Source organism: Bombyx mori, chromosome 1 (assembly GCF_030269925.1).
Source record: "Bombyx mori chromosome 1, ASM3026992v2".
Taxonomy (NCBI): domain Eukaryota; kingdom Metazoa; phylum Arthropoda; class Insecta; order Lepidoptera; family Bombycidae; genus Bombyx; species Bombyx mori.
In genome coordinates this window covers 346,217-359,649 of record NC_085107.1, presented here as the reverse complement: position 1 = coordinate 359,649, position 13,433 = coordinate 346,217, and the positions used below count along the sequence as shown (strand labels likewise).

Here is a 13,433-nt window from a genome sequence, read left to right as displayed (position 1 = left end):
TACGAAAAAACCAAATTCGTATTTATTACGACACTTAAACGCGAAATAATGCACTTAAATATTATTTTAAACAGTTTTTACGATTAAAAAATCACCGCTGTCACCATGTTGTGTATTGAAACTTCAGAGTACCGTTGACAACTGTTTATTAATTACTGTCAATATACCCTCAACACCACCAATAACTCTCGAGAATGATCGGTACATCTACGTAAGGAAGGGAGAATGAACCCAGTTGTTGCATTAGAAATTAGCAACATCCCACATATCAATTGAATTAATTGTATTTTGGGGAGGCTTATAACGACAGAGGGAAGATCTTTCACCGAGCGGGTGATATTTGCTCGGTAGACCGACGGTCCGAATGTTGTTGTTCGGAACTTGTATATATGCGTTTTATCTTGAAAATGTCGTAAGCGAGATTCAGGCATCTGTCAATTATCTTGCGTTGTATGATGGCTACCCGCCACATCACTCCCCTCTGAGACTGAAGGTCGTGTCATTTTTTTAATTAGCGTTGTCCGTGCTGAGATTAGCTTGCAAGGGCCAGTGCTGCTCGAAGCCTGCGGTGAGTCGAGGCTGAGCTTGAATGCTGCGTGCGTGTCGCCAGTGCTGCTCGAAGTCTGCGGTGAGTCGAGACTGAGCTTGAATGCTGCGTGCGTGTCGCCAGTAGTCCATGTGTGCAGAGCTGCCACGCCGGAGATGTGTGACCCCAAGCGTTGATGATCCGGTCGTGGGCTGCGATGAACTGTTGCGGCGTGATGAGGCAGTGAAGTTGCGTGCCGTAGGACCAGGAAGCGCGGTGAGTCGGCTGCGATGGTCCTGTTGAGGCTGCGATGCTGGCTTGCTGTGGGACGACTGTCAATGACGTGCTTTTATCTGCGAGAATGCGGGGATTGTGGTAGCCGGAGTTCTTGATGCGCTGAAGATGAATCAGAAGGTTGCGTGTTCACATCTCGTCGCAGGTCACCAGTTTTTGGGGAGGCTTATAACGACAGAGGGAAGATCTTCCACCGAGCGGGTGATATTTGCTCGGTAGACCGACGGTCCGAATGTTGTTGTTCGGAACTTGTATATATGCGTTTTATCTTGAAAATGTCGTAAGCGAGATTCAGGCATCTGTCAATTATCTTGCGTTGTATGATGGCTACCCGCCACAGTATCACAGTTAGCGTTAATTTGCTTTTATATATAGAACATATGTAAAACGTTAAAAACTTCCCGTAAAATATTTTTAAATAGACAAAATAAATGTCGTATTTGAACGAAGTGATGTGCTTGCTGCTTAATTTAATTTTGTCAACTGCGTCAAATAATTTTTTTTGATTATTTGTAACATTGCTATTTGTTAATTCAGGGGCTAGTTACTGCATTGCAATAAATCTAATCTTTACTGGGGCAATCGGGAAGTCCCTTCAGGTCTGTTAATGCGAGAGTGCCCTGAGACACTGTTGTGTTTATATATTATAATAACATGACTGAACTCTCCAGAAACCGCACGATGAGCACCGCGAAACCTGCTATTGCTTGTGCAACGAGAAATAAAACTCTTAATTATAAGTAGAGCTATTTCGATTTTTTATCAGCACAAAGGACGTGATAGGTTTTATTATTATGTATATTAAACGGAGCGAGGGACTGCCAGCTGATTGTGCCCGCATCACGTAAGTACACATCAAATAAGTTTCAAATAAACAATCAATCAGCCCGCGATAATGTTTCACTACAAATTTAAATGAAAAGGGTAATTGAGCGCGAATCGAATTTGCATTATATTTTAAACATTGTTTCTGAATCCTCCACACAATTTACAGTTGTAAAGCGTTAGTTTGTATGTCTTACAGGCTACGGAGGTGGACGTTACATTATCAAAAACATTCGAATATTTTCATTGCTCCAATGTGCTACAGATTTTGATACGTATAGTGCACGTTAAAAGGAAGCACTTCGCAACATAACTAGGTTACTAGCTGTGCGGTATCAGTAATTAGGAAAATTAAATGAATATTATTATTTTAATGTTCGTTAGGGCTTTGATGAACTCTCACAGACTCTCTGAAAGGCCTTTTCAGCTTTACGAGAATACGAGAGCTGGTGGATGAGTACAGGCTCAACCAGGTGGAGAACAATGATGAACCAGCTGATAACTCAAGGGCAATGCCAAATCGGAATCGCGAATCGCTGAGAAGATCCGGCGAAAAATTTAGCGGTGATGCTATCGGCTAGGTTTCACTCTTCGAGTTCGACGAGTACGGTTACCAGGGCCTCTATGCTAGGTCCTGGTGTTAGAGCTGCAGGCGTCTAATAGTTGAATGATTTTTTTGGTAGAATCTGTAAGGAAGTGTCTAGGGCATCAACTGTGGCAGACTTTTGTTTGAGCTAATTTCGGGGAGTAGTCAGCGGCAGCCACGAGCAACGAGGTATCGTACCTCTCGTACCACGGGGATCTGGCGGCGATCTTGCAGTATCAGGATCGAATCCTTTAGGGGGAATCTATGTGGATATGGGTGGCGGAACGAACACCACACTTAGGTATATAGGTACACCCATGCATATATGTATGTATATATACAATTGTGTCGTAGTCACTATACAAACTACGTTGATTATTATAAGCGTTCAGTGGATTCTAAAAGTCTGGACATGAATCATGGAATACCTCATATTTATAATATATACTAAAATTACAACCGTGAGTGAATGTTTCCGCATTTGGGTGCTTTTTACTCAATTATGCAAAAATGGCTAAACGGATTTTGATGGAAAAAACAAAATTCATAGCCATGATTAGCTCCCATTAACAGGACTCTGTCTAACGCGGTAAAAGACCATTGCAACGCCGGGTACATAACATATATATAAAAATAAATATGATACTATAGTATGTCCGCTGGCTTGTGACTGACGTACCATTAAAGATACAAATTCATTGGTAGTTTATTTATCGCATAGTATACAACCATCTTTTATTTCAGGAAAAAGTAATATATTTCAATATTCTGAATTACACATTTAAAGTGAGCGAAATCGCGGGACTGGTCTCGTAATCCATAAAACTCGAATGACAAAATGACTGCCGCTTACAAAATGCAGGCAGAAGTCATAATCACGCAGAGCAAAAAAGAAATTTTCAAAAGAATTTTCCAGCTAGATCCTTATTTTCAACTTTCATTATTTTAGGATTCGTATTTCGAAACCAGACGATCTAGGCATTCAGTTGGGGCTATAACGTGGATGTAGGGTTTTAAGCCGTTAGGAGCCCACTCCACTCCACCGTCCCACAGTATTCCCATTCAGGATTGATACTTTCAACTCCCCTATAATGGGTGATTGCCCCCTTAATTAACATTCTTCGAAGCCAAGCGAGGTTTCCAATTTTGGTTTGCGTTGAGCGATTGAGCCTTTAAATTTTTTACGTTTGTAAAAACTTAAATGGCACCTCGTTCTAAGTTAATCTAAGAATAGTCTTCCGCTCTGGGTGGAAGGATGTATTACGCCTGAGACCTCGTTTTTATGTCAAGGCGAGTGTGACCACAAAACACCAAGTAGGCCATGAGCTCACGTACCTATCACGCGTGAGAAAAAAGTATACATACATTTTTTTTGTGAATTATATATCTCGTATTGCGACTTGCCAAGTAGTAAATTTATGATTCACGTGCTGTTTCATAAATCATATTTACAAATTAAAATATCTAATACCTTGTATTAGTACACTGTACCTTATCTATAAGTGGATCAGCGACACAGTAGCGCCCTTGACTGCCGGGTCGAGGGTCGCCGATTCGATTCTCACATTGGGCAACATTCGTGTAACGAACAGGTTTATTTGCTCTTTGTACAGGTGCTTAATGTCTAGCACAAACACACAAGTCTCTGATTCTCGTAGTACAGAATGGAGTCAGATGATCGTGTGTAATTTTGTGTAATAATATGATTTATTTACTATATAGTATTTATTATGTTCTAATAATTAAGTTAAATATCTGACATGAAAGACAATCACAGAACTAATGTGGGTCTAAATGGTTAGTAAGAGTACCAACCATTTGGACCCACGTGCCGCGGCCACCGAGCCGGGAGTCAGAGGAGAGCGTTCGCCCAGCTCCGGCCCCTGTGAGAAGACAGTCTCGTCCCGGTGATGGTCACGGGACGACCTGAGGTTCGAGGCTGCATCGCTGGCTACCGTCACTGTAGCGCGCTGGCACCAGGATATGGGACGGCGCAGTGACGGCTGCAGTCCGCTTGCCGTCATGTCCGGACGTACTGTGGTAGGGCAGGTGGTAGAGAAGGTGGTGTATTGCGTTCCGACCCGGCAGGCTGGTTCTGACCCAGCGGGGTATCCCGGAACACCAGCGGTCTGATAGGCCGCCGCACCACGTCAAAATCCTCGTTATAAGATGCTAAAAAGTTGTTCAATGGCATTTGATCGTAGAAGATTTCACTATATTTTTTTAAATATTTCCTCTTTTTAATTATTTTATTTACCTATTACTATATTATCTAGTATCCTGTTCTCAGACAATGTGCGTATCAATTCAATGTGTTATCAATATTTTTATCAGCAAAGCGGTTAGCGGCAACCGGAGTCCATTATATAGACGCCACGGAGTATATTCCTCCGACCGCTTTTCAATTAGCTCGAAACCGAAATTTATACATGAGTGGAGACTATGCATCTGCATAAAATAAATAAGTCAAAACGTAATCTTAATTTCCATCACAATCCAAATGTACATATGCTCTCAGTCATTTCTTTAATTAAAATATAATGGATGGTGTTGAGTATGCGTTATATTTAAGTCTACTCATCTCTAACAGTGAACGGCCTACGGATTCCGTCTCATGTCTACTTCCTACTCCTAATTAGGGACAATCCGTCCGTGAACTATACAATAACCTATCTAACGTCTTGCTGTTATCCAGTGCTGTGACTAACAACTGCCACAAACGGCCACAGTCTTCCATTATGTATTAATATGAGATATATTATCTTTATCAACTATCGTCACCAGGTATACGCGTTTGTATTTTATATATGAGATCTGTACATTGCACATTTTAATGTCGTCTTGTGTAATTGGTTATTATATTATTAGAAACAACTATCATATAATTCCTTTTCATAGAAGAAAGCCTGGAGGGATGGCTGTTAACAAAGTATTGTTGGACACATTTTCATTGTCATTATTTGTTTGACTTTTTGTAATTTATTTGTGGTATTTCAACAAAGAGCTTTATTATATATAATGTATTATTTTATTTATATCAAAATGCAGTTTATCTTGGTAAAATTATAGCACAAATTGAGTTGCTCTTATGAAGAGAAACAACATTTAAAGCTATTGCTTCACCACTATTTTTATATCTTTTTATATTTTAATATTTCAAAAATGCTTTTTATATTTCTAATGTTCTATCTAATGTTCTAATGTTTCAATATTCGAAATTCTATTTATGTCATCTAAAGATGAATGTTATAAATAACATATTAACCTCTTTTAAGATTAATCGTATAGAGGTTACATATATTCTACTCAAATGGAGGGTTGTATATTTGTAAATATATTGTATTATCCGACGAGTTAATGTCAACTTGATACCAGATTGTCATCGCAATCCATAAAGACAACAAGGTGAGCAGCGCTGCGCACCTTGGCACATGAGGTCGTTGTTCACTGAGCTTATTGCAATTATGTCTATTATATCCTTCTACTATCTACTACTTGAGTGGCAATATATCGTTCAAACACCTTAAACTCAAGATCGGGGCCGCCAATCTACGACAGTGGCTCTGGAAGTGGCGCATCGACATCAACCCCACGAAAAGCACAGCCAAGTTCTTCAAATGAGGTCGCCCTTTCGACACCACTGCAAATGTCTTATCCCGTATTAGGTAGCTGTATTATCGTCATAAGCATCTTTGGCCGCCCATACTCTGAGCCGCTAAGGTCACGTATAGGGGACATCCTCGACAGAAGGATGACATGCTGTCCCTACGTAAAGCCCGTCGACGGCCGAATCGAGTCTATTCCATCATCTGTAAAGCAGCAAAAAAACAAAATAAAATAATATCCTTTCCGTTTCGTCACTTGTGCAAGTGTAGTGATCCCTCGCGCGGCCCACAACCATATAAACATCTCGATCAGAGCGCCGCGATATGTAGAGAATAGAGAGCTTCTTGACGATCTTCACGAACTGCAATTAGAATCGAAACGTAATGTATGTGAAGAAAATATCAGAACGCTTCATTGAAAAACCGGCACGACACCATAACCCTCTATCGTGGCCACATCTAGCTACATATCCGACTCAGGCGACAGGGCAACGAAAAGCCGCCGTCGCCCAAAGCTTATCTTATTCTCCTGATCCACTCTCGGTGCTTTTGCAATTCTGATCCGATGGTAGATTCAGCGAAGCACTACTGTTTCTAGGGTTAGTATTAGCAAATTCTCTCAGGTTGAGCTCCGTCAGCTACCGGTCCGCGCATAGCTAGAATAGCCTCTTAGGCTACCAGCAATTAGGTAGAGAAAGAAGTGCTCCTAGTGTATAGATTGTCGCGTTTGTTGACCGCGAGAGCCATTAAATTCCCACTGTTTGACCGAAAATATATTCAAAGGGAATAAAAATACAAAGGGTCGAATAAAATAAATTCAGCGAAATTTTTGTTCAATTTATATTTCACGTGACATGTCTCTTGTTTACTTTCAAATTAGTAGCCTCGCCAATGATTGGACACAAAATATTGTTGGTCGAATGTTCATTTACGTTCGTCACTTCTTAACCGCTGGCGCTTCAGTAGTGATGGGATAGCAACGAGTCAAACTTAATAATAACTCAATGAAGTGTTTTTGTGCATATTAATTTAGAATTACTTCATTAACGCAATAACCCAAGTAGATGCTGTCTAGGTCTGTTTCAAAAGAAACAAAGAGAAAGCTAAACTGAAAAATAAAAATAAGGATAGCTCATTTAAATACATAAAATAGCTTTTGGCGTGCCTAAAAGCATATAAAGATCATTTTCTGGAAGAGTGTTGCATGCTGTAAGTGTTTGGAGCTTTTATTATCAGTTGCTGTTATGTTTCTACTACGAATTTTTGCACTGCAAATGGATTTCCGATGTGACTTGTGTATGAGCAGTCTAAAAACTTGTCACGATCTTATATAGTTACGGCATACTACAGTAACTGGTCGAAGGAGAACGCAAAAAATAATCATAAATAAATCATATACTGGTAGGTACATCGTAATCAATGTTATGTAAAAAAAGTCTTTATAACATTAATAATCTTTTTTCAAAAGCTTTACCAACTAAGCAGCAACGGGAGCATAAAACATGTATTATACACACTTAGATGGGTTTGAAACTAGTGAACACAGGCGGCGGCTTCCCGTGACTTTGTGGAAAATAAACAAGGTTTAGAAAGACTTTATTTTAAAATAAATAAATATCATTTTAGCATGAGAAATGAAATAACATAAAACAGATGTGTGATATATATCGTTCAGCTCGTGTTTCATTGTTGCCGTCTCTACATATCCGGAGTAATGGGCGAGTGATTTTTATCTTTTTCATATTATGAATTATGGGCTTGATGTTAGCGGAAATAAAACTAACACATACACTGGTTTGGACTTCCCATCACTACTGAAGTACTTATCGATTGGTGTATTAGTTCACGCGTGACGTAGTCATTTAGAAGGTGATAAAACGACGTTCGGACATTGATGTACCAACGTTTCTAGCTCTTCTGTCTCTGTCTTATATGTACACGTTCTTGTACACAGAGCTGATTGAGGGCTCTTTTGTTAGATCATTTTGTGGGAAATTATATTCAACTGTAATTTCTAGTAGTAGTAAAGTGTTCCTTGGTGTGTGTTTTTAAATTGTTTACAGATTTTATTCTGTTGTGCTTGACAATTTTGAGTTTTGTGAACTTTAGTGTATTATTTCGGTACAATCGCAAAGACACGTTATGTGTTGTTGTGGTATTTTTAAACATTCCCAGTACAAGTTGTATGCGCTAGTGTGGTATTTAGTTAAATATTTAGTGATTGATCAATCTGACCCAGATACCACAATGCGTTTGATAAGGAAACGAGGCTAAAGTTAGAGCACACAAATGAACAGGCGCATACGGAGTACGTGTTTAGTTGATAAGAGATGCGCGTGCAGGTGAGTCGTAGCGTCATCTTAGCGGCTGCCGGTGATGACGTTCTTATCAGCGGTTATCATCCGCCGCGGCTCAGTCGCACGCACTTGTCCGTGGCGCGCGCACGCCGCTCGTGGCGCCCCCACCTTCACGACGCGGTAAGCATTCACTCCTCCCGACCCCGACGCCGCGACGGTCCATCCCGCTACTACGCCATGCTCCTTCTTACTTCCTTCTCATCCATCAACTTCGAACGCACGCTTTGTCGTACAGTTTTTTGGTTATTTTGTGATTTTTCTTCGTCAGTGAGTCACGGTGGAAAAGTATCAAGGTCGACTGATCCTAATGTAAATTTGTGCCTCAGTCTTAATGTATCAAAGTGGATATCCTTATCGCGTCGAGATGATGCCGACGCCGGCGACGCGCCTAGTTGAGTTTCTCGAAAAATACATAATTTCGTCATTGTGTCTGAAAGGATAAACACCGCGCGCCGAAATCAGTGCCAATAGGTTCTCGTGATAGTAGGCTAGCGAGCGCCGCGCGAGGTCTAAGTAGGTACGTTACGTTTGTTTAAAATTCAATTTGGAGCCGACGAGTCAATGTCGTCGTTACGAAATCACGGTGCGCGGGCTGTTTTCATTTTTTACACGTGAAACAGGTTTATTGTAGTAAGAGTTTGGAGAACGATTCATCTCAATCGAGCGTGAACGGCGTTAGTAGTCGGTTTGTTTGTGTGTGGCCCGAACAGCTGTTTGTTGGCTCGCTCAGTGGTCGCACGCACACAGCGGCGCGCGGACACTTCACTCACTTGTGTACTCGTTCGTACATTAAAAGGCTTACTTCGAGAAGGTCCCCACGCGCACATGCACACACGCACGCTCCTATGGATTACTGATTTCTGTGTGTTTACAAGCCTACGTCAGTAATGTTACGTCACCTGAAAAAATGTGTAAATGTTCCATAATGAAAAACCTATGTATGCAAATGAACTTAAAATAAGTTTGGTGATTTGTTCCCCGCAAAATTTTGCGTTGAGGTTCCTTATAACGGCGATAAGTATCGGATTTTGTAAAATGATTTATCTACAATATCTTTCTTTAGTTTTGCATAAATACTTTAAAATTAATAGCTTTAGAACATTTGAACAAAACAATGGTTTCATGGAAAACAATCGTGTACAGTAATAATCTTATACAAAATACGTGTCATTAAAATTCTAGATGGCTATTCTTTAATACCAGCTCATATTTAATAATTTACTGTAACAGAAAGTGTGAACTGAGGTAAAAATGCGCATTAGTTTTTCGTGATATCTCATCTATGTTATGCTATTCTATATTCATCTATGTTGTATTATTTATTACTGCTTATTTTTCTGCGATATAATCCGGTATTCTAATAATATAGAAGTAGGTATTTAATGCTCTCAGTCGTCATGGTAGAACGAGCAAGACGCCCGGTGTACTCGTATGAAGCGATCCGACTATGCCGCTATTAAGATCTCACGGGCAGGTACCAATTTTCTATGGAAATACTTACTTCTCAAGTATCCACAAACGACTTCCACGATGAAGGAATGACGTCGTGTAGCAGAGATCAACTTCTGTCGATTATCCTATGCCCTTATAATATGATCACATTAATCAAGAGGACATTCATCGCGAGATACGTTTCAACATCTAATTTATACCAAATATTAAATGAAGACAAGAAGGCTGCACTCCCTTCAAGGTTATAAGTTCAAGTTACTAAGTCTTTATTTTAGAGGGCTACGTATCATCAGAACAAGATCATACAAAACATGCAGCTACACCTTGTGCCAAAAATATAGATTCGTGCAACAAGATAAGCTGGCTAGTTAAATGTCAATAATTATTTAATAGATACGACTGTCTGGGAATCTTGGCTTTCATTCTATTTAAATAAACATTTTAAGAATATTACTTATTAATATTGAAGTCATTGTTTATTTGGTAAGTAGAAATTGAAGTGAAACAATGTAAAAGTCTGGCTATATTTGTTTCGTTGGTTCTGCTCGTGACGTGTCTATTTTTAGAGATAATCTAGTTCGTATGTTTACTTTGACATTGAACAAGTTAGTTGGATGACAATAGATTTGATTATTTAGATGAACGACATAACGACATTCGCCTTTTGATTGTTGAATTCAGTACCGCATTGGGCCCCGGGCGAGATCGTGGTATCCACCGGCATCAAAGCACAGAATGTAAATCCTTGTCTTTAACAACCCTAACATGGAGACTATATGCTAATTATGAAATTGAAAAGCTATGTCAGGATTATTTGATAGGTTTCAGTTTAATTTTTAAATGTTTAATTCTTAGATTTGTGTCTTTCTTATTAAAATTCGTCATAGTTTCTCGGATACTTGTTGTGCGGTTTTTTAAGTACCTATTTGATGTACCAATGCTCATTATTAGCATTACTTATTGATCGTTAATTAAGAGTGGTCATTCAGAGTTATACTCTGTGTTAAGTAAATACAATTAGAATACATAATGAAATAAAAAAAAAACATTACATTTGAATTTGGAATCTAATATTCCCATATAAATATTCAATGTGCTTCTCATTTTCACACCGATCTTTGTTAAAATATATTAGCAACTGGCTATCCGGTTGGATTTAGTCGAATGTTAGTGTACCCAGTTATTGAAACGTTCTCTGCTTACACTGACCAGATTCGGTTTCCTGGCATTTTATTACAAGTCAATGGGGTTTTAACTTAATATTAAATGACCGTAATTATTTCTGAATTGACCGTTTAAAAGTTGATTTTGCCATTCTTCTTCTTGTTAGTCGTTACACGCTTGATAGAATAGTTCTGGTCGTCATGTAGCATTAGAAAGCACAGATGAGACGCACCTCACGATGTCCCACTATGTCTCCCTGTTCGAGAGTTTTGACAACGCAACGAATTAAAGTGTGTCTTCTATCTTTAAAATAAATACCTACAACGAAATCAGATTTAGATAAAAACATTTTTTCATAATAGAAGCTATTAAAGGGTTAGTTTACGGCTGGGCAGCCTCAAGATAGTAATATACTAGTAGTGCGCTGGCGCTATGACCCCGAAGTGGGTCTTGGCCTCCGACAATAAGCGCCGTCATTCATCACGGCGCTGCGCAACACCTTGCCAGTCCGGCGCTTGTAACACGCGTAAATCCCCTTCCACAGTGTGATACCAACGGTACTTGAGCCAAGCCTCCATATGGGGCGGCGTCTCTCTGGTACACCCGCGTAGACCCATCCTGCTCCATCCGCACTACATGCCCGAGCCATCTGAGTCTTTATCTGGGCCTTCATCTTCCTCAGAATATTATTTTTACTCTCTCCCCATATTTATTTTTTCGGACGCGACTAGAACCGTCATCTCTCTGAATTGGTCCTAATCCTTAGTACTAGTCAACGGTAGGCAGCGGCTAGGCTCTGCCCCTGGCATTGCTGAAGTCCATGGACGACGGTAACCACTCACCATCAGGTGGGCCGTATGCTCGTCTGCTTATAGAGCAATAAAAAAACCTTTTGTAGGAGTGAGAAGTTTTGTCTTAACAAGACAGTGATATGGACCCCTCATAATTCTGCTCGACTCTCTGTTCACTCTCCGACTCTCCGCGTAACTGAGGTGCTTAGGCGGTGTTTAACTCTCACACTACCTGATCGCACCCAGGGAGTCAAGTGAAGAACTCGCATTTCCTTCCGCCTCAAAAAAGAAGTTTACCATGCATATCTATACAAAAGTATAGTGAAAATACGAAAAAAAAACATCAAATTAACGATGACGATGTAAATTGAGCCCACCAATATAGGTGGATTGTTTTTCATTGCATTTCAATTTTTATTTATGATTGGCAGTGGTTCAATGTCAACATTGTTAATAACAGTATAAGTTGTCATGCCATTTGAAGCCCTGTGTTGGCTACCTATACTGTTTCAGGATCTACTAGTTTTTTTGAATGAAATCGATACGCTTCTTGAGACCTTCGCACAAATTCACGAACATTAACATTACGGACCACATTTTCCGCTTCATAGTAATGTGAACTAAATGACATGAGGGAAAACCTTTCTCCTAGTTAGCCTGCCTAGGACCACACCCTAATTGCTTTACAGTGGCATCGAACCTCGAATATGATACACATACACATGTATTCTAGTTTAAAGTGTATTCACGCTAGTGAACTAAACACATAGTATTACTAAGTTGATTCCTTTACCTACTGAATGACATTTTGACGTGTGTGGGACCACCCACCGCCGCACATGTGTCAACATTGCGGGATATCATAAAGCTGGTACATTTCAACTCCACATTAAGTAATTCCCGGGTGTGTTTACGAATTTTCTACGTATCCCGAGCATTAGAATTTCAAAACAATGTTTCCATTCGCTTGGGGTGCCGATGTAAATATATACCTATATTTCGTAAAATTGTTATGTGCAAATATCAACAGTGACTTTGTAACCTGTAAATTTGCGTCTGCTTACATCCTGGGCGGCGGATCGCTCTGCGGACATAAGCTAAGTTTTATTTTATATTATATCCATTTATACAATATACACACGTATATTCGAAAGATTATCTTGATAGGATCTAAAATGGAGATGGTTAGATTGTTTTTATTTTATTTTTTTATTGCTTAGATGGGCGGCCGAGCTCACAATCGTGAACATTTGTTGAGTACGTATTTCATTAGAAAAATTGGTACTCGCCTGAGATTCGAACGCCGCCGCGCCGGTGCATCGCTCAACGCGAATGCACCGAACTTCTTATCCTTTAGACCACGACGACTTCGATTGTTCAACGATTGTTCAAGTAATCACCCCAATGAAAGGTACAGGAACTTCGTTGACATTATATATCTTTTTAACAAAAACCTATCCACCAGTAGTTGCCGAAAGCATGACCAAAAATATATTTCCACCGCATTTTTGGTGTGACGTGTCGAAATCAATTGATCTATAACCACTTTGTTTTGGAGATGAATACACCAAAGTAGATTTATTCGTATGTACAAAATATCAATAATAAATAGTAAGTAGCAAATAAATTGTTGTGCTGTATGATACTAAATCATTACGAACGATGTTCTTCGTTTTGACGTAATGCAGTTTTATTGTGTCTCAATTACATATAAAACATGATATTTATGAGACATTAAAGTGTCGTGTCTATTCAGCAGCAACACGGAGACCGTGACCATGAGAACTGTAAGTTATTCAAAACTTCGGAGAAAATAAAATGTCAGTAAAAAGA

General features: G+C 39.6%; 1 protein-coding gene across 2 annotated transcripts in view; it reads left to right on the top strand.

The window, feature by feature from the left end:
* Positions 1 to 8,177: 8,177 nt before the first annotated feature.
* LOC101739615 (adenylate cyclase type 6) overlaps positions 8,178 to 13,433 on the top strand; it is a 203,776-nt gene continuing 198,520 nt past the window's right edge. Inside the window, exon 1 of one of the 2 annotated variants that reach the window (XM_021352310.3) lies at positions 8,178 to 8,313. The gene's annotated coding sequence lies outside the window, so the exon portion shown is untranslated. The other variant, XM_021352309.3, reaches the window with a different exon arrangement.